The sequence below is a fragment of the Mastigoproctus giganteus genome, chromosome 13 (assembly GCF_048544385.1).
Source record: "Mastigoproctus giganteus isolate SK-2022 chromosome 13, ASM4854438v1, whole genome shotgun sequence".
NCBI classification, from domain to species: domain Eukaryota; kingdom Metazoa; phylum Arthropoda; class Arachnida; order Uropygi; family Thelyphonidae; genus Mastigoproctus; species Mastigoproctus giganteus.
Genome location: NC_143587.1, coordinates 58,028,247 through 58,053,989, shown reverse-complemented (window position 1 = coordinate 58,053,989; position 25,743 = coordinate 58,028,247). Strand labels below are relative to the sequence as shown.

The 25,743-nt window shown below is 38.8% G+C and overlaps 1 protein-coding gene across 1 annotated transcript in view; it reads right to left on the bottom strand.

The window, feature by feature from the left end:
* LOC150076083 (transmembrane protein 47) overlaps positions 1–25,477 on the bottom strand; it is a 258,710-nt gene extending 233,233 nt beyond the window's left edge. The window contains exon 1 of the mRNA XM_090387032.1: positions 25,237–25,477. The gene's annotated coding sequence lies outside the window, so the exon portion shown is untranslated. The remainder of the gene's footprint in view (positions 1–25,236) is intronic.
* Positions 25,478–25,743: the final 266 nt, after the last annotated feature.

Here is a 25,743-nt window from a genome sequence, read left to right as displayed (position 1 = left end):
AGTTGCCTTAATTTTATGTCTGACAAAAAAAAAAAAAAAAACTGTCACACATTATACTGATCAGTACAAACAGTATGTATAACAGACTTTTCTTTATGAGAAATGGTACATCCCTCTTAAAGAAAATTTGCATTTGCTTTATGAAGAATAGTACATTCTTCATAAAGCAAATGTGCACATTCAGCATAATGTATTCTTCACATTCTGTAATATGATATAAGCAGAATATCAGATAATATACACTAAAAAAAACTGCAAAATATTCACTAAAATGCTGTTAAATGCAAAAACATTTTTATGCTTATTACACATTCACTTATGATTCGAATTATAATTTTTTGTATTCAGGATTTAAAGAAATAAACTGTAAAATCAGAAGTTTTAATTTCATTTTTACATGGAATAACCTTTGATATAGTAAGCAACATATTTTTCAATATAACCCATTGTAAATCTGCATTTAATTGTCATCCACTACTCTGTGCATTGAACTAGCATTATCGTGATTCTCAGTAGAATCATAGCAGTAAACATCTACTACTACTACTACTATAGATATCACAGACTAGTCTGATATGTAAATTACTAGTCTGTTGTCCAAGTTATCCATTCCTCAAAGATTTTTGTTTGTTATTTCAGCCATGCTTTAGTAGTTACTATTTCAAAACAGGATGTTCAAGAGATTCCCCGCTTGGTTTATTGCATATGAAAAATAAACAGTCATACAAGTTTTGTATGTAAAAGTTGCTTCTTAAAACAGCAAAAAAAAAAAAATGTTACAATATAAGTACAACAGTAAACCATCTTTCTCAACTTGTGAAAGATGTAATGTAACTTAATTATCACTACCTTTTCCTGTTTTTAAGCAAATATTGCTTCACCCCAAGACAACAGTGTCAACTAAGAGGCAGATGGAAATGGAAAATTTAACAAAACAGAACATTCATCAAGATAACAGGACAGATGGCAGTTAAACACATACACTCCTGCTTAAAATTTTAGAATAATGTTTCATTTTCCTTAATTTTCAAAGTTTTTATTAAAATATTTTCTATTAGGTATAAAAATCAAAAAACTGAAATATTTAAGAAATTTTTAGAATTTCCCGAATATTCTAGAAAGGTGCAGAAGGCTCCTGAGTGTGATAGAATACCTTAGATGATTCTAGAATATTCTAGAAAGTGGGAGTATGGAGTATTGTTTCCATGTTATGGAAGCTTGTAGATGATTCTAGGGAGTTTAGCAATAATATCAATTGAGGAGTAAGAACTGTAACTTATAAAATCAAATGCTCTTCATTCTATAATGGGTGCAAGAATGTTTGCTGATGCTATCGAGGCAGCGTTAGGTGGGTCGAAAAACTGCTAGATTGGGGAAATACAAGGACTAATAGATTAACAGTAGACACTGGCAGAGGTGAAAGTGATTCTTGCACTGCTTCTATTGGAATGAGCAGCAGCTTGGAAAATAAGATGCAGGATATTTCAGAGACTGCTGGGCGTCATTGGGGTACAAGTAAACATACGGGTTGTGTTAGGGTAGCTAAGAAAAAGAACAGGTGCATGTATACTTGCGTGTACACCAATGCTAGGAGTTTGGTAAATAAATTTGATGAATTTGAGGTATTGCTTAAAGCATCAAAGGCAGATATTGTTGGGATATCAGAGATGTGGTGTCACACAGATATAAGTAATGCAGAACTGGAATTTGGGGAGTACAACGTCTACAGAAAGGATAGACAGGATAGGAAGGGAGGAGAAGTTATGCTATTAGTTAAGAAACACAAAATCCAAGGAAGTGAAGCCAGTCGACATCGCTGGACAGTGCAGTGTCCAGTCAGTTTGGTGTGACATAAGCATTGGGAGATCGAAATTGAGAGTAGGAGTGTGCTATAGGCCTAATGACTCTGATGAGTATAATAAGAAACTGTACAGCGAAATAGAGTGGACCAGTAAATCAGAGAGTCTTATAATGGGGGATTTTAATTTCCCAGATATTGACTGGAATTTGTGGGTTGGTCACTCACACACTAGCAAGGCTTTTGGGGATTTATTGGATGACTGTTTTCTAAATCAGCATGTTTGGGAGGCAACACTCTTGATTTGATTATCAGTAGTGATTCTTCATGCATTAAGAATCTGCAGATACAGGAACCACTAGGTGGCAGTGATCACAGTGTGCTGAAGTGGGATTTACTCAAGGAGGTAACTACCATCAGGGGTAAAGGGAAGGGTTATTGCTTTCGTAAAGGCAACTACGATGGTCTGAGACAGTATTTAAATTCTATACAGTGGGACCAACTGATGATGTTACCAACAGCAAACTCAAAATGGGAAGCATTCAAAGAACTTATCTTGGAAGCTACTAGGCTTTACATACCAACTGAGAAATATTGTTCAAGGTTCAGGCCTAAATGGATGTCAGATAAACTAATGAGACATATGGCAGAGAAGAAAAATGCATGGGATACATAAAAATTAACATGTGACACAGAAGCCTATGATAGATATAAGTTGATCTGTAACCAAGTTACAAAGGAGGTTAGGCAGGCGAAGGCAGATTACGAGAAATCTTTCGCAAGGGATGCAAAGAAAAACAGCAAGGAGTTCTTTACTTATGTAAACTCTAGAAGGAAGGGGATGAATCAGATTGGTCCACTTGATATCGATGGTTCATCTGTTCATGATCCTGCTCAGGTAGCTTAACAAACTAAATCAATAGTTGGCATCTACATTCACACATGAGGAGTTATTCAGGAAGGGGAATGCCAGAGGTGAAGTAAACACTGGCAGTGAGCTAGATGATCTTGTAATAATTGAGAGTAAAGTGGAGGAGAAATTGTTGAAGATAAATACAAGAAAGGCACCTGGGGTGGATAGGATCTAGTCAGTTATATTAAAGGAAGCAGCAAAGGAAGTAAGCAATCCGTTATCCATAATTATGAGAGCTTCCTTGGACTCAGGGGAGGTACCCACAGACTGGAGATGTGCAAATGTAACCCCAATTCACAAAGGAGGATAAAAGGCTGACACAAGTAATTATAGACCTGCGAGTTTAACTTCTGTTCCCGGAAAATTAATGGAAGCACTCGGTAAAAAAGCACCGCAGGATCATCTTGACAAGAATTCAGTTATAGCTCAGACACAGCATGGTTTGTTAAGGGAAGGTCTTGCTTGACCAATTTTATTGGATACTATGATGTAGTCAAAAGAATTGGATGCAGGAAATAACTTTGATATTATATATTTGGATATTAGAAAGGCTTTTGATACTGTTGCACATGGAAGACTGCTACACAAATTGGAGCAGTGTGGCATTTGTAGCAAATTGTTGCTATGGATAAAGGGATGGTTGAGTGGCAGAAGACAGAGAGTGGTAATTAATGGACACTGCTCATCATGGACTAATGTTATTAGTGGAGTCCCTCAGAGTTCAGTGTTGGGTCCATTGTTGTTTTCTGTATTTATAAATAATATTGATGATGGTATATCAAGCTTAAAGTCCAAGTTAGCAGACGATACAAAGGTTGGCAGGGTTGTTAAGGATGCTATTGTGGACACTATTGTGCAACAGGATCTGGAAAGGTTGAGCAGATGGACTGATAGGTGGCAAATGAAGTTTAACATTGACAAATGTAAAATACTACATATAGGAAACAGTAACCCCAGAGCAACATATCAACTCTGTGTTACTACACTGACAGTGGTAGAGAATGAAAAGGACCTGGGGGTAATTGTGAGGCAGATATGAAGTTCTCTGAGCAGTGCAGACGGGCTGCAAGAATAGCTCATGGTGTCTTATCAATGATATACAGAAATTTTTCTAGCAGGGAATGGGAGGTGATTATTCCCTTGTATAAGGCGATGGTCAGGCCACACCTAGAGTACTGTATACAGGTCTGGAGGCCTCATTTCAAGAAGGATGTAGAGCTGCTGGAATGAATACAGAGAAGGGCAACAAGGTTAGTGAACAGAACGAAGGGTTGCTCTTACAAAGAAAGGCTTAAGTTTTGCAAATTTCAATGTCTGGAGACTAGGCACCAGCAAGGTTTTTTTGGTTTGGGTAGTTGTTGGCGCATCGGCTTCTGTGGCCATAGTGCACTTCACAAGGTTTTTTCAGTACTTTGATCCAAGCCCGAGGCGGGATTCGAACTCGCGACCTTTGGGTTGCCAGGCAGGCACTTTACCCACCTGGCTAGCCAGGTCAGCACCGGCGAGGTGATCTGATAAGTGTACAAAGCCTTGAATGGTTTAAGCATGCTCAATGCTGATGGGATAGTGCCTCTTGCTCAGAATAATCACCTGAGAGGGCATAAATTCAAATTGAGGAAAGACAGATGTAGGATAGATGTGTGGAAATTTGCCTTTAGCCAGCGGGTAGTTGGTTGGTTGGTGGAACAGACTTCCATCCCTTGTTGTGGAAGTTGATAGCCTAAATAAATTTAAGGCTCAGCTGGACAGGTATTTCGAACAAACAGAGGGGTGAAGTGAAAGGATTTTTTTTTTTTTTATTTATTTATTTTTTTTTTTTTTTTTTTGGCTGATGCTGCATAAGCTTACTTTCTTGCATCATATGCCTCTACTAATGCTAATGCTATAAGGAGTGTTTGGCACAAATTGTGTGTTTTGAAATAAACATCGAAGAAATAAGGAACTGAGTGCTGAAAAAAAAAAAAGGAAAAGAAAAGCTATTATAACTCTGTATAAAGAATATTATTCCATGAAAAGTACTGGCAAAAAACTGGGTGTTTCATTTAAAGGACTACAAACTACCATTCCACGATTCAAGGAGACTAGCAGTTAAAGGATAAGCCACGATCAGGATGACCACATGCAACAATAGATAATACCCTAACACTGATTTCTAAATGCAACTGACTTATTGCACCTGAAATCTGAGCAGAGTTTAATAGGAACAGAGAAACTCCTTTGTCTACATCCACTGTAAAATTTAGTCAAACAAGCAGGACCTCATGGTCATGCAGTGGTCCAAAAACTTATTAAGACCAGGATTAAAAAAAAAAAAAAAAAAAAATCTGTTGGTTTTGGGCTAAGAGCCATTAATATTGGACAATTCGAGAGTGGAAAAACATACTGTGGACAGATGAATCCAAGTGTAGAGTTTGTGAGACAATCAAATGGGGGGGGGGGGAAGTGTCACACAGTTTAGTTGTTGTTGTTGTTATTTGGTTTTTAGGAGCATTAGCAACTAAGGCCATATTGCTCCGGGGATATGCGGTGGTCATTCCCTGACCTTTCCGCATCCTCCGTATTTAGTGGTCACGGGCTTGAACCCCGGTCTAATCAAGAAGCGTGTGTGCTACGCACTGCTGCTCCTTCCCACCTGGCTGCGGAGGCGCCTCACAGTTTAGTGCCTATAGCCAAGCATAGTAGTGTTTCCATCATGATCTCAGGTCACTTTTTTTTTTTTTTTTTTTTTTTTTTTGGAGTGGGTGAGATCATCAGAATTGAAGGAATTTTAAGAAAACAGGAGTACAAAATCATTCTTAAACTTAATGCAATATCTTTTGGACTTCAATTTTGTGGAAAAAATTTTATATTACAACAAGACATTAACTCAAACCACAGCTCTAAGCTATTCAAGTGACTTTCTAGCAACTAAACAACAGGTGGTGATATTTCAGATTATGGTTTGGCCATCCCAATCACCTGACTTAAACCCAACACAGCTTTTGTGGATTAATCTGGAACATTAAGTCTGCCCATCTCCGCAAAATTTATAGGGAACCTTGCAAATTGCTTGGAATAATGTCAGTCAAAACAATATTAAATTTATTTGCCAGAATGCCAGGTCTATGTAAGGCAGTGAAAATCCCATGGAAGATATTCTGATGAAAAATCAAAATTGTTAATATTAATCATTTGGGTTTTTTTATGGAAATTTTTTTCAATACTCAAAAAAACTTAATACTTAATTTTTTTTTATATTAAACCTTACGTTGTTATAGCTAATTAAAAAAAAAATAACTAGATTGTTGTCATACACTGATTCCAAACTTTTAGGTGGTTGTTGTTGTATTTGGGTTTTTTGGCACAAGGGCCTCTTGGGCCATATTGTGCCTGTTCATGATTTGTTTGTCACTATGATCACAGTCTATTATACAGATTTATTTATTTATACAGTTCCTTTAGCCAAGGGGTAGAATTTTTTTTCAGCCTGGTCTGTACTTGTTAACAGGAGAGACTGCTTCTACAGGGATGGGATACACTTAAATAGAAAGGGTGCACGAAAGTTTGCTGATGCTATCGAGGCAGTGTTAGGTGGGTCAGAAAACTGCTAGATTGGGGGGATACAAGGACTAATACATTAGCAGTAGTCACTGGCAGAGGAGAAAGTGATTCTTGCACTGCTTCTATTGGAATGAGCAGCAGCCTGGAAAATAAGATGCAGGATATTTCAGAGACTGCTGGGCATCATGGGGGGTACAAGTAAACACATGGGTTGTGTTAGGGTGGCTAAGAGGAAGAGCAGGTGCATGTATACTTGCGTTTACACCAATGCTAGGAGTTAGTAAATAAATTTGACGAAATTGAGGTATTGCTCAAAACATCAAAGGCAGATATTGTTGGGATTTCAGAGACGTGGTGTCACACAGATATAAGGAATGCAGAACTGGAATTTGGGGAGTACAATGTCTACAGAAAGGATAGACAGGATAGGAAGGGAGGAGGGGTTATGCTATTAGTTAAGAAACACATAAAATCCAAGGAAGTGAAGCCAGTCGACATCGCTGGACAGTGCAGTGTCGAGTCAGTTTGGTGTGACATAAGCATTGGGAGATCAAAATTGAGAGTAGGAGTGTGCTATAGGCCTAATGACTCTGATGAGTATAATAAGAAACTGTACAGAGAAATACAGTGGGCCAGTAAATCAGAGAGTCTTATAATGGGAGATTTTAATTTCCCAGATATTGACTGAATTTGGGGGCTGGTCACTCACACACTAGCAAGGCTTTTGTGGATTTATTGGATGATTGTTTTCTACATCAGCATGTTCGGGAGGCAACTAGAGGGAGTAATACTCTTGATTTGATTATCAGTAGTGATTCTTCATGCATTAAGAATCTTCAGATAAATGAACCACTAGGTGGCAGTGATCACAGTATTCTGAAGTGGGAGTTACTCAAAGAGGTAACTACCATTAGGGGTAAAGGGAAGGGGTATTGCTTTCGTAAAGGCGACTACGATGGACTGAGACAGTATTTAAATTCTATACAGTGGGATCAACTGATGATGTTACCAACAGTAAATTCAAAATGGGAAGCATTCAAAGAACTTATCTTGCAAGCTACTAGGCTTTACATACCAACTGAGAAATATTGTTCAAGGTTTAGGCCTAAATGGATGTCAGATGAACTAATGAGGCATATGGCACAGAAGAAAAATGCATGAGATACATACAAATTAACACATGACACAGAAGCCTATGATAGATACAAGTTGATCTGTAACCAAGTTACAAAGGAGGTTAGGCAGGCAAAGCCAGATTACGAGAGATCCTTGGCAAAGGATGCGAAGAAAAACAGCAAAGAGTTCTTTACTTATGTAAACTCTAGAAGGAAGGGGATGAATCAGATTGGTCCACTTGATATCGATGGGTCAACTGTTGATGACCCTGCTCAGGTAGCTAACAAACTAAATGAATATTTTGCATCGACATTCACACATGAGGAGTTATTCAGCAAGGGGAATGCCAGAGGTGTATTCAACTCTAGCAGTAAGCTACAGAATCTTGTAATAACTGAGAGTAAAGTGGAGGAGAAATTGCTGAAGATAAACACAAGAAAGGCACCTGGGGTGGATGAGATCTATCCAGTTATATTAAAGGAGGCAGCAAAGGAAGTAAGCAAACCCTTAGCCATAATTATGAGAGCTTCCTTGGACTCAGGGGAAGTACCCATGGACTGAAGATGTGCAAATGTGACCCCAATTCACAAGGGAGAATCAAAGGCTGACACAAGTAATTATAGACCTGCGAGTTTAACTTCTGTTCCCGGAAAATTAATGGAAGCACTCGTTAAAAAAGCACCGCAGGATCATCTTGACAAGAATTCAGTTATAGCTCAGACACAGCATGGTTTGTTAAGGGAAGGTCTTGCCTGACCAATTTTATTGGATACTATGATGTAGTCAAAAGAATTGGATGCAGGGAATAAAACTTTGATATTATATATTTGGATATTAGAAAGGCTTTTGATACTGTTGCACATGGAAGACTGCTGCACAAATTGGAGCAGTGTGGCATTGGAGGCAAATTGCTGCTATGGATAAAGGGGTGGTTGAGGGGGAGAAGACAGAGAGTGGTAATCAATGGACACTGCTCATCGTGGACTAATGTTATTAGTGGAGTCACTCAGGGTTCAGTATTGGGTCCTTTATTGTTCTCTGTATTTATAAATGATATTGATGATGGTATATCAAGCTTAATGTCCAAGTTTGCAGACGATACGAAGGTTGGCAGGGTTGTCAAGGACACTACTGACACTATGCTCCTGCAACAGGATCTGGAAAGGTTGAGCAGATGGACTGAGAGGTGGCAAATGAAGTTTAACATTGACAAATGTAAAGTACTACATATAGGAAACAGCAACCCCAGAGCAACGTATCAACTCTGTGGAACTACACTGACAGTAGTAGAGAATGAAAGGGACCTGGGGGTGGTTGTGCAGGCAGATATGAAGTTCTCTGAGCAGTGCAGACGGGCTGCAAGAGTAGCTCATGATGTATTGTCAATGATATATAGGAATTTTTCTAGCAGGGATAAGGAGGTGATTATTCCATTGTATAAGGCAATGGTCAGGCCACACCTAGAGTACTGTATACAGGTCTGGAGGCCTCATTTCAAGAAGGATGTAGAGCTGCTGAACAAGAAGAGAAGGGCAACAAGATTAGTGAATGGAACAAGGGGGTGCTCTTACAAAGAAAGGCTTAAGTTTTGTGAATTACAGTGTCTGGAGACTAGGCACCAGCGAGGTGATCTGATAGAGGTGTACAAAGCCTTGAATGGTTTGAGCATGCTCAATGCTGATGGGATTCTTCCTCTTGCTCAGAATAATCACCTGAGAGGGCATAAATTCAAATTGAGGAAAGACAGAGGTAGGATAGATGTGCGGAAATTTGCCTTTAGCCAGCGGGTGGTTAGTAGATGGAACAGACTTCCATCCCTTGTCGTGGAAGTTGATACCCTAAATAAGTTTAAGGCTCAGCTGGACAGGTATTTCGAACGAACAGAGGGGTGAAGTGGAAGTGGTTATTTTTTTATTTATTTATTTATTTTTTTTTTTTTTGGCTGATGCTGCATAAGCTTGCTTTCTTGCATCAAATGCCTCTACTAATGCTAATGCGCATATTTTGGAAAAAGCCAGGTGATTGCCTTTACAGTTTGGGCAATGAGAAGTAGCAGTGCATTCATATTGATTATGATCCTTTGATCCACAATTTGGACATATTGCCTTACCTCTACATGTAGTTTGGGAGTGTCCATATTTTTGGCACTTATAGCACCTGATTGGATTCAGGATGTAAGGACGGACACGGCAATGAAGATAGCTTGCTTTAACAGATGTTGGTAGGATAGGAGAGCTAAAAGTGAGGATTATACTCCTTGTGGGAACAAGAATACCATCTTTCCGAGTCAGGATTCTCCTTGCTTGGATTACTTTTTGTTCTCTAAGCTTTTGGGAGTGTCCATATTTTTGGCACTTATAGCACCTGATTGGATTCAGGATGTAAGGACGGACACGGCAATGAAGATAGCTTGCTTTAACAGATGTTGGTAGGATAGGAGAGCTAAAAGTGAGGATTATACTCCTTGTGGGAACAAGAATACCATCTTTCCGAGTCAGGATTCTCCTTGCTTGGATTACTTTTTGTTCTCTAAGCTTTTGGGAGTGTCCATATTTTTGGCACTTATAGCACCTGATTGGATTCAGGATGTAAGGACGGACACGGCAATGAAGATAGCTTGCTTTAACAGATGTTGGTAGGATAGGAGAGCTAAAAGTGAGGATTATACTCCTTGTGGGAACAAGAATACCATCTTTCCGAGTCAGGATTCTCCTTGCTTGGATTACTTTTTGTTCTCTAAGCTTTTGGACTATTTCCTCTTCTGATACATTTAATAAGTCCCATTCTGCAATTACCCACTTCGAGGAGTTTAGGGTGGCATTTGGAGTGACTTTTATTGGTTGTCACCAAAGGTAGTCAGCTTTAATAACTTTGCAGAATGTTGAGATTTAATGGTCTCTACAAGAATATCCCCGGACTGAAGTCGCCTTACTGTTTTCGGTGAACCTGCAGCAGACTCAATACATTTTTATATAAGGAATGGTGATAACTTACTCAGAGGCTGCTCTGAGAGAGAGAGTGTAGAATGAGGAATGATGGTATCTCCTCTTGAGTGGTTGTTCTCAGCCTCTTGGGTTGAGAGAAGTCATTTATGTTGTCTCGTCTTGAGCTCAATTGCTCTAAAGGTGGATACATATTTTTATCCACCTTTGCTCCTTTTAGCCCTGGGAGAGTGGATTTCTTCTCCCAGGTTACTGGCCCCGCCACAGGGAGGCAGGAGCAGTGCCGCTAGAGTGACCAAGCGGTATAAAAGTTAGTACATTAATTTAAGAAAAAAAGAAGAAAGGTGTTTTTCCTTTCTTAAACTTGCTTAAGATTTGTAAGACTAAGTTGCCTAATAATAGAAAAGTAAGAAAACTTTTATAACTGAAACAAAACTATATCTTTTGAGAAAACGCTCTAGAAATCACTCAGGAAATTGCTTGATCAATATAACACTTGGCACCCGGGGCCCTTTTTAGGTGGGAGTGAACCTAAAATTAATAGTGCACATGGCAAATTGTGTCCCAAAGAATTCCCACCTATTCCAAGACTTGATTTTGTCTATTGTAGAAAAATAAAAAATTGGTGAAAATTAACTAATTTTAATTACCTGATTCAATTAAAACAAAATCATTTATTATTACCACCATGGTTTGTATAAGAATACTCTTTTCCTCCATGCAATCAAGTTAGTAAAGGGTTGGACAAGCTAAAGCAGATTATGAGAAGTCTATCTAAGAATGCAAAGAAAAGTAATCAAAGAATTCAATGCTTATGTTAATGCTAAAAGGAAAAGGATGACTAAGAAGAAGAGGGATGAAAGTGATTCTTGCACTGCTTCTACTGAAATGAGAAGCAGCCTGAAAAGCGAGTTGCCAGGGATTTAAAGAACTGTTAGGAATCATCATGGAAAAAGCAAATACATGGGCTGTGTTAGTGTAATTAATAGTAAGAACATGTGCACGCATACTTGCATGTACATCAATGCAAGGAGTATAGTAAATAAATTTGATGAATTTGAAAAGCTGGTAGATATTGTTGGGATATCTGTGTGGCACCATATAAGGAATGCAGAATTTGAATTTGAGGAGTACAATGTGTACAGAAAGGATAGATAGGATAGCAAGGGAGGAGAGGCTATGCTGGTAGTTAAGAAACAAAATCTAAGGCAGTGCATTCAGTTGACATGGGTAGCCAGTGCAATAATGAGTCAGTCTGGTGTGACATAAGCAATTGGAAAGCACAAATGAGAGTAGGAGTGTGTCATAGGCCTAATGACTCTGATGAGTACAGTAAACAAATGTACAAAGAGTGGGCCAGTAAATTAGAAGGTCTTACAATGTGGGATTTTAATTTTCTGGATACTGACTGGAACTTGTGGATTAGTTACTCGCACACTAGCAAGACTTGTGGATTTACTGGATGACTTTTCTACAGCAGCATGCTCAAGAGGAACAAGAGGGAGTAATACATTTTGCATCGACATTCACACATGAGGAGTTATTAAGGTTTGAAAATGCCAGAAGGTTATCATATGGGTAGAAGTAACCCAAGAGAAACATATCAACTGTGTGGTACTACACTTAAGGTGGTAAGAAAATGAAAAAGACCTGGGAGTAATTGTGCAGTCAGATATGAAGTTTTCTGAGCAATGCAGATTGGCTGCCAGGGCAGGTCATGGGGTTTTGTCAATGATATACAGGAATTTTGCTAGGAGGGAATAGGAGGTGATTGTCCCTCTGTATAAGGCAATGGTCAGGCTACACCTTGAGTACTGCAGACAGGTCTGGAGGCCTCATTTTAGCAAGGATGTAGATTTGCTTGAGTGTACAGAGAAGGGCAACAAGATTGGTGAGGGGAATGAAGGGATCCTCTTACAAAGAGAGGCTTAAGTTCTGCAAATTGCAATGGCTGGAGACTAGGCACCTGTGCGGTGATCTGATTGAGGTATATAAGGCCTTGAATGGGTTGAGCACACTGAATTCTGATGGGATTCTTCCACTTGTTCAGATTACGAACCTAAGGAGGCATAAATTCAAATTGAAGAAAGACAGGTGTAGGATAGATGTGCAGAAATTTGCCTTTAGCCAGGGGGTGGTTAATTGCTGGAACAAACTTCCATCTGTCGTGGAAGTTGATAGGTTAAATAAATTTAAGGAGGAATTGGACAAACATTTAGAGGGGAATGGTTGCATGAATTTTTTTTTTTTTTTTTTTTTAGCTGATGCTGCATGAGCTCATACACTTGCTCTCTTGCATCACATGCCACTACTACTACTACTACTATTCTTGATCTGATTATTAGCAGCAATTATTCAAGCATTAAGAATCTGCAGATAAAGGAACCACTAGGTGGCAGTAATTACAGAGTACTGACGTGGGATTTACTTAAAGATGTAAGGGATAAAGGAAAGAGTTTTTGCTTTCGTAAAGCAGACTATGGTGGTCTCAGACAATTTTTAAATTCTATAAAGTGGGACCAACTCATAATGTTACCAACAGCAAATTCTAAATAGGAAACATTCAAGGAATTAATCTTGGACACTACTAGGCTTTTCATACAAACTAAGAAATACAGTTCAAGGTTTAGGAATAAACATTTGTCAGATGAACTACTGAGACTCGTGGCAGAGAATAAAAAGGCATGGGATGCGTATAAATTATCAGGCAACACAGAAGCCAATGTCAGATATAGACTAGTCTGTAATCAAATCACAAAGGGGGTTAGACAAATGAAGGCAGAATATGAGAAATCTTCAGCGAATGATGAAAAGAAAAACAGCAAAGACTTAAGTAAACTCTAGAAGGAAGGGGATGAATCAGATTGAACTACTTGATATTGATGATCCTGCTCAGCTACTTGAAAAACAATGAGTATTTTGCATCTACATTCACAGATGAGAAATTCTCTAGAGAAGAGGAGGCAAGAAGTTTATCAAACTACAACAAGGAGCTAAATGATTTTGTAATAACTGAGAAGAAAGTGGAGGAGAAATATTAAAGTTAAACATAAGAAAGGCACCTGGGATCTATCCAGTTATATTAAGGAAGGCAGCAAAGGAAGCAAGCAAACCCTTATCCATAATTATAAGAGCATCCTTGGATTCAGGGGAGGTTCCAACGGACTGGATATGTGCAAATCTATCCCAAAGCTCAACTAACTCCTGTAATTACAGGAGTTAGTTGAGCTTTTTTTTCTAGGAAAATAATGGGGTCCCTGGTTAAAGAAGACATGCAGGTCATCTAGAAAAGAGTGCAGTTATCGTTCAGACACAACATGGGTTTGTTAAGAGAAATCTTGTATGGCCAATTTTACTGGATATTACGATGTGGACACAAAGGAACTGGATGCAAAATATAATTTTGATATCATATACTTGGATTTCAGGAAAGCTTCTGATACTGTTGCAGAAAGGACTGCTGTACAAATTGGAGAAGTGCAGCATTAAAGGCAAGTTGCTGATGTAGGATAGACATGAAGAAATTTGCCTTTAGCCAGCGGGTGGTTGGTTGGTGGAACAGACTTGCATCCCTTGTCGTGGAAGTTGATAGCCTAAATAAGTTTAAGGCTCAGCTGGACAGGTATTTTAAACGAACAGAGGGGTGAAGTGGTTATTTTTTTATTATTTTTATTTTATTATTTTTTTTTTTTTTGGCTGATGCTGCATAAGCTTGCTTTCTTGCATCAAATGCCTCTACTAATGCTAATGGTACTCATTCGACATTTTGAAGGGCATTAATAACATCAACGCAGCTTGGGAGGAAGTGTCAGTGAACTTTTTGAATGGACCGTGGAGCAAAGTTCTCCCAGAATTTATGCACTTCACAGGATTAGAGCCAGTGAAGAACATTGCTGAAAACGTCAGCAGACTGGCACAAGAGGTGGGACTAGAAGAGGTTACAGCTCAAGATGTATCAGAGCTGTTGGATAGCCATGAACAGAAGCTCTCCAATGAATACTTAACTAACTGCCAATTTTATGTTGTATTACATTTAATTGATTTATATTCATAAAAATGTTGTTTTTACATTCATATCAAGAGCTTTAAATATAATATTATATTACTTGTCAATTTTGAGAGAGGCCTGGAACATAACTCATTGACTTACATTATATAATTTTAAGTTAATTTTACAGATTTTTTTTTTTTTTTTTTTTTGCAACATTTCCTTCAGGAACAGAACCCAGACAAACAGGGAGCTACTTATACTTGAATTTCAGGAATGTTTTGATACAGTTGCACATAAAAGACTGCTGTACAATTTGGAGCAGTGTGGAATTAAGGGCAAGTTGATACTATGGATAAAGGGATGGTTGAGTGGGAATCTGAATATTACTCTTCATGGACTAATGTCATTAGAAGAATACCCCTAGGGTTCAGTGTTGGGCCCATTGTTTTCTATAGCATTAGCATTAGTAGAGGCATTTGATGCAAGAAAGCAAGCTTATGCAGCATCAGCCAAAAAAAAAAAAAAACCCACTTCCACTTCACCCCTCTGTTCGTTCAAAATACCTGTCCAGCTGAGCCTTAAACTTATTTAGGCTATCAACTTCCACCACAAGGGATGGCAGTCTATTCCACCAACCAACCACCCGCTGGCTAAAGGCAAATTTCCGCACGTCTATCCTACATCTGTCTTTCCTCAATTTGAATTTATGCCCTCTCAGGTGATTTTTCTGAGCTAGAGGAAGAATCCCATCAGCATTGAGCATGCTTAAACCATTCAAGGCTTTATACACCTCTATCAGATCACCTCGCTGGTGCCTAGTCTCCAGACACTGTAATTTGCAAAACTTAAGAAGCCTTTCTTCGTAAGAGCACCCCTTTGTTCCATTCACTAATCTTGCTGCCCTTCTCTGTACTCGTTCCAGCAGCTCTATATCCTTCTTGAAATGAGGCCTCCAGACCTGTATACAGTACTCTAGGTGTGGCCTGACCATTGCCTTATACAATGGAATAATCACCTCCTTATCCCTGCTGGAAAAATTCCTGTATATCATTGAGCTACTCATGAGCTACTCTTGCAGCCCGTGTGCACTGCTCAGAGAACTTCATATCTGCCTGCACAATCACCCCCAAGTCCCTTTCATTCTCTACCACTGTCAGTGTAGTACCACAGAGTTGATACGTTGCTCTGGGGTTGCTGTTTCCCATGTGTAGTACTTTACATTTGTCAATGTTAAACTTCATTTGCCACCTCTCAGCCCATCTGCTCAACCTTTCCAGATCCTGTTGCAGCAGCATAGTGTCAGTAGTGTCCTTGACAACCCTGCCAACCTTTGTATCATCTGCAAACTTGGACATTAAGCTTGATATACCATCATCAATATCATTTATAAATACAGAAAACAATAATGGACCCAACACTGAGCCAACCTGAGGGACTCCACTAATAACATTAGTCCACGATGAGCAGTGTCCATTGATTACCACTCTCTGTCTTCTCCCCTTCAACCACCCCTTTATCCATAGCAGCAATTTGCCTCCAATGTCACACTGCTCCAATTTGTGTAGCAGTCTTCCATGTGCAACAGTATCAAAAGCCTTTCTAAGATCCAAGTATATAATATCAAAGTTATTCCCTGCATACAGTTCTTTTGTGACTGCATCATAGTATCCAATCAAGTTGGTCAGGCAAGACTTCCCCTTAACAAAACCATGCTGTGTCTGAGCTATAACTGAAGTCTTGTGTAAATGATAAAAGGTCTATAATTACTTGTGTCAGCCTTTGATCCTCCTTTGTGAATTGGGGTAATGTTTGCACATTTCCAGTCTATGGGTACCTCTCCTGAGTCCAAGGAAGCTCTCATAATTATGGCTAAGGGTTTGCTTACTTCCTTTGCTGCTTTCTTTAATATAACTGGATAGATCCCACCCACCCCAGGTGCCTTTCTTGTATTTATCTTCAACAATTTCTCCTCCACTTTACTCTGTTATTACAAGATTCTTTAGCTTACTGCCAGAGTTGAATACACCCTGGCATTCCCCTCGCTGAATAACTCCTCATGTGTGAATGTCGATGCAAAATATTCATTCAGTTTGTTAGCTACCTGAGCAGGATCATCAACAGTTGGCCCATCAATATCAAGTGGACCAATCTGATTCATCCACTTACTTCTAGAGTTTACATAAGTAAAGAACTCTTTGCTGTTTTTCTTTGCATCCCTTGCCAAAGATTTCTCGTAATCTGCCTTCGCCTGCCTAACCTCCTTTGTAACTTAGTTACAGATCAACTTGTATCTATCATAGGCTTCTGTGTCATGTGTTAATTTGTATGTATCTCATGCATTTTTCTTCTCTGCCATATGCCTCATTAGTTCATCTGACATCCATTTTGGCCTAAACCTTGAACAATATTTCTTAGTTGGTATGTAAAGCCTAGTAGCTTCCAAGATAAGTTCTTTGAATGCTTCCCATTTTGAATTTGCTGTTGGTAACATCATCAGTTGGTCCACTGTATAGAATTTAAATACTGTCTCAGTCCATCGTAGTCGCCTTTACAGAAGCAATAACCCTTCCCTTTACCCCTAATGGTAGTTACCTCTTTCAGTAAATCCCACTTCAGCACACTGTGATCACTGCCACCTAGTGGTTCATTTATCTGCAGATTCTTAATGCATGAAGAATCACTGCTGATAATCAAATCAAGAGTATTACTCCCTCTAGTTGCCTCCCGAACATGCTGATGTAGAAAACAATCATCCAATAAATCCACAAAAGCCCTGCTAGTGTGTGAGTAACCAGCCCCCAAATTCCAGTCAATATCTGGGAAATTAAAATCTCTCATTATAAGACTCTCTGATTTACTGGCCCACTCTATTTCCCTGTACAGTTCCTTATTATACTCATCAGAGTCATTGGGCCTATAGCACACTCCTACTCTCAATTTTCATCTCCCAATGCTTATGTCACACCAAACTGACTCAACACTGCACTGTCCAGCGATGTCGACTGGCTTCACTTCCTTGGTTTTTATGTGTTTCTTAACTAATAGCATAACCCCTCCCCCCTTCCTATCCTGTCTATCCTTTCTGTAGACGTTGTACTACCCAAATTGCAGTTCTGCATCCCTTATATCTGTGTGACACTACGTCTCTGATATCCCAACAATATCTGCCTTTGATGTTTTGAGCAATACCTCAAATTCATCAAATTTATTTACTAAACTCCTAGCATTGGTGTACACGCAAGTATACCTGCACCTGTTTCTATTCTTAGCTACCCTAACACAACCCATGTGTTTACTTGTACCGCAATGGCTCCCAGCAGTCTCTGAAATACCATGCATCTTGTGTTTCAGGCTTCTGCTCATTCTAATAGAAGCAGTGCAAGAATCTCTTTCACCTCTGCCAGTGGCTACTGTCAATCTATTGGTCTTTGTCTCCCCCCAAGCTAGCAGTTTTCCGACCCACCTAACACTGCCTCGATAGCATCAGCAAATATTCTTGCACCCTTTCTATTTAAGTGTATCCCATCCCTGTAGAAGCAATCTCTCCTGTTAACAAGTACAGTCCAGGCTGAAAAAAATTCTACCCCTTGAGCCTTGCACAATCTTTCCAGGGCCGAATTGATCGACAAGGCCCTCATCATATACTCCCTCCTATCGTGTCTGGGCAGAATTGCAGACACTTTCAAATTCAACCCTAATTATCGGCTTTTGTTCAACAGTGACCTGTACTTGTTAATTAATTCTGCCGGTCTCCTACTCTTAATATTATTAGTGCCAACGTGTACAACTATATCACCTTTTGTGCCCTTAAGAGATGATATTCGCTCTACAACGTCATCAACCTTTGCCCCTGGCAGACATACCCTGGTCCTGTTCCACCTATCTTTTTTTACAAAGCATGTTCCCCGTTTCCCTGACAATAGAGTCACCAACAACTACTAGTTCCTTCGGGACCAGCGCATTCTGCCTGGGGGGTTGTCTCTGTGTCACGCGATGCCCAAGTGCAAGCTCTGGCGTTGATGTGTGCAGCTGAGAGCCTGATGGGCCCCTCAATTTAGTTTCTTCGAGGGCATCCACCCTGTCCTTCAAGCTCTCATATAGGCCCAGAAGAACGCCGAGTTGTTGCCTGATATCGATACACTCCTTGCATCGCGCACACACAAAGACATCCCCCTTGGCAGTATCATGTCCCGTACCCGATTGCTCTGCAAACATCAAGCAAACAGTGCATTTTATAAGGCTGTGAGTCAGAGGACAACTGCACCCCTCAGTTCTGCTCTGAGCCACAGTGCTTCCATTAGCTTGAGCCTTTTGCTTTGCTGCTCTGGTCTGAGTCATGATTCTATTAATTTATTAATTAATTATGTTATGTTATATTTATCAATGATACTGATGAAAGCATATCAGACTTAATATCCAAGTTTGCACATGATACAAAGGTTAGAAGGGTGATTAATGACAGTTTGCTACTGCAACAGGATCTAGAAAAGTTAGGCAGATGGGCTGAGAAATGGCAGTTGAAGTTTAATATTGATAATGATATCAGTAGAAGTTAATTGATAATTTCATTAAAAAACACGTGATAAGACTGGTTGCAATTACATTTTTATCTGAATACGCTTTATGTACATAATTAAAATAATAGTATTTTCACTATATAAAAAAAAAAGATATGTACAGTTTTAAAAATATTGTGCAGATTATTTCTTTTGGTACACTTTTCTGAAATGTCGCAGTACATTATCCAGCAGTAGTCTGCTAACATATATTCATTCCAGAAACTTTGGTAGCAATTTTTCATTGGACTTTGTCTTAATGGTGTTATTCCTTCTGCTTATCACCCACCTTGTCAAGATTTTCAGGAAAGAAGTCTAAATTCTAGTGAAAGAAATGAAATTTTAGTGACATAACATCCCATTTCTTTATATGCATTGAGCAGTTACTGAGCTCCTTTGTATGTGGGATATCTGAAGTTAATCAAAAAGTTTCCATAAAGCATTTGAAAGCCTGCCATGCTTTTAATTATAACACATTGACATTTTTCAAAGCTTGCATCCTGCAAAAGCTCTGATTTGAGGTCCCACAAGGATTCCCTCTTTCACCGCACTGATCTTTGGAAATTTCTCACTTATTTAACGCATTGCTGTCAAATTCATCTTACTTATTGATTTCAGAAAACCTCTTTATTTGGTCAACCAATGGAATTTACTGGAAACTACTCATTCCTGGCTCATATGTGTTTCTTTGAGGCCAGTCACAGCTGATGTAGAGGTACAGTATTTGGGGTCAGGCATCACCAGTGGTTTTCTCACATTTGTGCCATAGGTACGCTGTGATGAAATGCAGAACTACTGCAAAATCCAGGAAAAGTGTAGTGTCTGCTTTATGTAGTATTGTGTTTTGTTCTGTTATGTCTGGCTCCTTGGCTGTAGGGGGGACCCTAGTGGGACCCTACATTGCCTGCCACCACCACTGAGAGGTGAGCCAGGCTGCCCATTATGTACTGGCTGGTCTCCACCAAGGTTGCCAGGGCTTTCTGGACAGAGACCAAGTAAAAATAAATAAATTAGTTAAAAGGGAGGGCTGATTGAGTGCAGTCAGAAAGCATGTGAGTGGAATTCATAGTCGGGAGGAAGATAGAAAGACGAAGAAGGAAAGCATCCTTCAGTTGAGGTAGGTAGTTGAGGGATGAAGAGTGGGTTACTCTCTGTTCTGGGGGCCCTACCAGTAGACAGGGAAAAGTTGACAGAGTTGCAAAGTTACAGTGCCCGCCATCGGCTGTTTTCAGTGATTCATCCAAGTGAGTTTCCTTTAATTGTTAGTTTGCTGGTCTTGCCACTCGGTAAGCTGTGATAAAATTGTCCTCCTGATCTCAAAAGCAGCTTGTGCAAAGGCTGAGGGCTGTTTGTAGTAGTTGTCTTCAATAGAAAGGAAGTGGTGCTGCTTTTCGCCACGAGGGAGAGACAGAAGAGAGGTGAGCTTGCGGCTTCTAGGGGCATGGTAAAAGCGGCAGTTGTATAGCATATGCTCCCAGTTTTCGTCTACTCCCCAAACACAGAGAGGGTTATCATCAATTCCTAGTTCGGTCAACTTGATGTAGAGTGTGTTTAGTGTTAAACGCACCAGGAGTTGACACCCATCTCTGCATTGCTTTCATTGTAGGTGTACCAGTTCACTGGAAAGGTCAGAGATTTAAAGTGTGTGGATATTGTATATGTGTAATGTTGTGTACAGTTGTTCCTCTGGCCATTTAGCTGCTAGACCCCTGCTGAGGTCCAACATTGCCTGCACTCAGCCCCATAGAGGCAGACCAGGTACCCAGCAGTTTCATTATTTTACTCTGGCAGGTCCTGCCACCTAATTTCCTGAGATTTCAGTGGGTAGGACCTAAAAAAAAAAAAAAAAAAAAATGTTTAATTTGATCACATCGTGGGGATTTTGCTAGAACTGAAAGGCCAAAAGCATTGTGGACCAAAGTAATTTCGACATTTATTAAATTTAGATAGTGGGTCAACTTGATGTAATGGTATCTAGTAGAATAGCTGTCTGATAGGTATAGGAAAAAATATTTTTTGAATCCAACAATATTTTTTGAATCCTCTCACACTAAAATACCATTATATTAACAGCCATTAAAATTCCAATAAAATTCCATTAGTCACTGGTTAAAGAAGTGATGCAGGATCACCTAGACAAGACTGCAGTAATAGTTAAGACACAGCATGGGTTTATTAAGAGGAAGTCTTGTCTGACCAATTTGAATGGATACTATGATGTGGTCACAAAAGAACTCTGTGCAAAAAATAATTTTGATATCATATATTTAGATTTCAGGAAAGCTTTTGATACTGTTGCACATGGAAGACTACTATACAAATTGGAGCAGTATGGCATTAAGGATAAGTTGCTACAATGGATAAAGGGATGGTTGAATGGGAGACAACAGAGAGTGGTAATCAATGGGCACTGCTCTTCGTGAAAAAATGTTATTAGCGGAGTCCGCCAAGGTTCCGTGCTGGGTCCACCGTTGTTTTGTGTATTTATCAGTGATATCGATGAAGCTACATCAGGCTTAATGTCCAAGTCTGCAGATGATACAAAGGTTGGCAGGGTTGTTAATGACAGTAAAGACAGTATGCTACTGCAACAGGATCTAGAAAAGTTAGGCAGATGGGCTGAGAAGTGGCAACTGAAGTTTAACATTGACAAATGCAAATAACTGCATAAGGGGAGCAACAATGCAAGAGAAAAATACCAACTGTGTGGTACTACACTCAGGGAGGGGGAGAATGAAAAAGACCTGGGGTAATTGTACAGTCAGCTATTAGCATTACCATTAATAGAGGCATATGATGCAAGAAAGAAAGCTTATATAGTATCAGCCAAAAAAAAACCACCTTTCCATTTCATTTCACCCATTCATTCACACCAAATGTTTGTCTAGTTTTGCCTTTAAGTTCTATGAAGTTCTGTGAGCAGTGCAGATCGGCTGCCAGAGCAGGGCGTGGAGTTTTTCCAATGATATATAGGAATTTTGTTAGCAGAGACACAGAGGTGATTATCCCTTTGTATTAAGCAATGGTCAGACCACACCTTGAGTACTACGTACAGATCCGAAGGCCTCATTTTAGGAAGGATGTAAAGTTGCTAGAATGAGTACAGAGAAGGGCAACAAGATTGGTGAGAGGAACAAAGGGGGGGGGGGTATTCTTACGAAGAGAGGCTTAAGTTCCGCAAGTTGTAGCATCTGGAGACTAGGCACCTGTGAGGTGATCTGATTGAGGTGTATAAGGCCTTGAATGGTTTGAGCAGGCTCGATGCTGATGGGATACTTCTGCTTGCTTAAATTAAGAACCTGAGGGTACATAGATTCAAAATGAGAAAGACAGTCATAGAATAGATGTGCAGAAGTTTGCCTTTAGCCAGCAGGTAGTTGATAACTTAAATAAATTTAAGGCTGAACTAGACAAACATTTGGAGTGACCGGATGGGTGAAATGGGAAGGGTTTTTTTTTTTTTTTTTTTTGGCTGATGCTGTATAAGCATGCTTTCTTGCATTATATGCCTCAAATAATGCTAATGCTAAATGGTCAGCTTATATTCATTTAAGCTCATTAATCCCATGAATAATAATGCTCCATCCTCCCTAAAATCTGTAACTATTGGCAACATCAACTGTTGTTCCCGGCAAACATTCCGGTTCTGTTCAACTTATCATTATTACAAAAAACGTTACCCGTCTCCCTGACAACAGTCTCCCAATAAAACAATCTTTCTGAACTAGTGCAGCATGCCTTTGACTATTCTGCTCTTGAGACCACATCACTATGTAGGTCATTAGATACTTGAGTCTCTAACATGTTCTGAGGCAAGTCCCTGTCTACAGCAAGCACTCTCTTTCTTCAGCAACTCAAATTCATCTAATAATGCATCAAGCTACTTTAGATTTGTACATTTCTTATATCTGAAACAAAGAAAACAATCATCAGTTGAGCTTAGTTTGTCTACTTGACTGACCTCAGAATACATGCCACATGCTATACAAGCAACAAATTCTTAAATCTTCACACTTTTTACTTTACAAATCCTTGACTCTTATTATGACACCCACATGTGTATGCCTACAGCCATTTCTATCTGGGTCAAATATCTTTGAACAAAGTAGGCTCTACGAAGGATGGCCTCACATGGAATGCTTTGTTGATGCTCTGGTCATCATCAACTGGCTCTTGGAGACAGCAGTTTAGGGGATGCTAGATTGCAATAAGCAGTGCATAAGATGCACTAGCAGCACTGTGCAAGTTCAAGGTTATATGTAGTGTTTAATACTTTCCTTGTAATATCATACTTCAAACAGACTTCTTTTTCAGCAATATGAGCATTATGAACTCCAACAACAAGAATATATAATTGTCATCACTGATCAAACATTATCACCACATACAGAAAAGTAAAGTAAAATAATTAAAACTGATATTACAATTAGCAGCTTACAAATGACACGCCTTTAAATATTACTAAAGAAGTACAAGATATTGTGTTAACATGTATGACAGCCACCACTTATCTACTCCTATGGATGCTGTAAATTTGAGGACAAGTTTCAGCCAAAAATATTTGTATTACATATTTAGGTTTCAGTCAAGAAGTTGATGTCATGGTGGCTGACACCTAGAGAAAACTTTTGGCAAATATTTCTGCAGTTATACAGATATACTATGAATTTCTGATTTTTCTCATTACCGAGTACAAGATAGGATACAAAGGTCTACTATCACTACACAATTATTACATATGCTTCATATATTACAAAAATTTTAAGTTCCTTTCTGCTATAAAGCAGATCAGCTTGTTTATAAACTCAATAACACACCTCCCATTTTGCTTGATCATAATAGTTAAAAGTCATACTTAAAAATTTAGTCAACCTCTAAACACATTCTTAATTCTAATATTAAGTTTCCTGATGCTACTACTATTATTGATAATATCATAGAGGATGATACCATATATCAAAGAGGTCACGTTATGTTTATACTTACTAAACAAACTTTATAAGTAACAATGATCTATGGTACGAGTTTTATTATTATGCCTAAACAAAAAATTAGATAAAACGAAAAAAATTACTATTAAAGTTCAATATCTTCTCAGAAGAAAATTGGTGATTAACAATTAAATTATATATTGGCAATTGTCTAATTACTCAATGACCAGAAATTAAAAACGTAATCATCCATCAATAACAAGCTCTGAGTAAAACTGGTCAATACTTGAAGTAGGTGCATATAAACTCAGTTATAAAACTTATTCTCAGGAGTCAACTGAAATTGTTGTGTTGAGCATCTCTGGTATATTGGAAATATGGGTAATACAATAAGTAGATATCAATTTTAAAAACAAAACAGGCAAACAAAAATTATACAATGCAATTGTCTTAACATCAGATGTAATAAAATGTTAATTTTGTGTGTGCGCGCGCAAGAAAAATACTACAATAACTCAACGAATAACCTCTTTTCAAGAACTGCCCAAAAGGGTAAATTTGCTAATTTTCTCACTTTTTTTTTTTAAACATGTTGTGGAATATTACAGATTTGGGAAAAGCATGTCAATATTTTCTAAATTTCTAAAGCTAGCAAGGGGGTGGTAGTTTATAAACCTTGGGAGTGATGCAGTTAGAAAGTTTAATGGTGTGCATATAGTCGTTCACTAGCAAATTAACATTTTTACAAAACTAGCACATTAAACTTCTACAATCATTACTATCATTACTATGGGATTTACCAATATTTTCGTTTTACTATCTCGTTTTCATCCTTTCTGGACAGCCCAAACATGCACAGATCGTCTAATCCTAAGTACGCACATGATTACTTTTATACTTAAACTCGCATTTACCGCTTTTATCATTAAAAGATTATTTTTAATTTTTTTTTAATGTTAATATCGTAAGACATAGGGGCAGCATGGTTGTTAGGAATCGTTATGAAAAATCATGGTGTACGCATTCCGTGCATTTCCGTGAGCACGTGCCAACCGTGTTTTCTAAGTTGACACTACCATCGAGAAAATCATTTTACCCGAGTTCCAATGTAACTAATGTTGGCAATACAGATGAATTATAGGCGTTAATCAAAAAAAGAAAAATCAAGCCAGGAATGCAGAATTTCAATGACGGCGATTAAGTATCAACGTCCGACTCAAAGTTTATTCTCAGCATCAACAATACACCAAAACAGTGATGAATCATGCGGATGTAGTTCGGGCTAGTAGGAAGTTTTTTTTGCAATACTGATTAAGATGCCCTAGTAAAGCCACCCAGCTTATATAGGGTACAATTTCAATATAATACCAAAGTGAATAACGTATATCTCGGTTGTCATTTATATGGCTTCAACTGTGGCCTCAAAAAATAGCGAAGCCTGGGACTTACCTGAGGCCGAGACAGATATGGAATCAGGGCGCTTAAGGGAGGAGTTAATCTCGTGAAGCCCTGAAATCCGACTGCCACGAAAAGTCTTTTCGCAATTGATGCGTAAGCAAAAGTCTAGTCGTTTTACATTAGATTCGTAGGGTCCAATATTCGCAATAATCACACACACCACATACCATGCCGTACTAAACACTGTATTCAATACGTTGCCCTAACACTTACTCCACTCGCCCTTACTCAGATAAATATGCCTGACGGGCAGAATGCTTTATTACGCATGCGCACACGTAATGGTATGGTTAGCAGAACGAGTGCTATCATTAGTACAAACAAATATAAGGAATTTTTTAAGGTAATTGACCCATCAGTTGTAAACTGTCACATAGATCTATAATAACAAAATAGTCGGAATTTATCTAACAGTTAAATAAAGACTATTTTTTTTTTTTTCCTTCGAAGTGCGTGCATGTGTGGGTGTGAGAGAGAGGAGAATTCGACCGTCGTGTT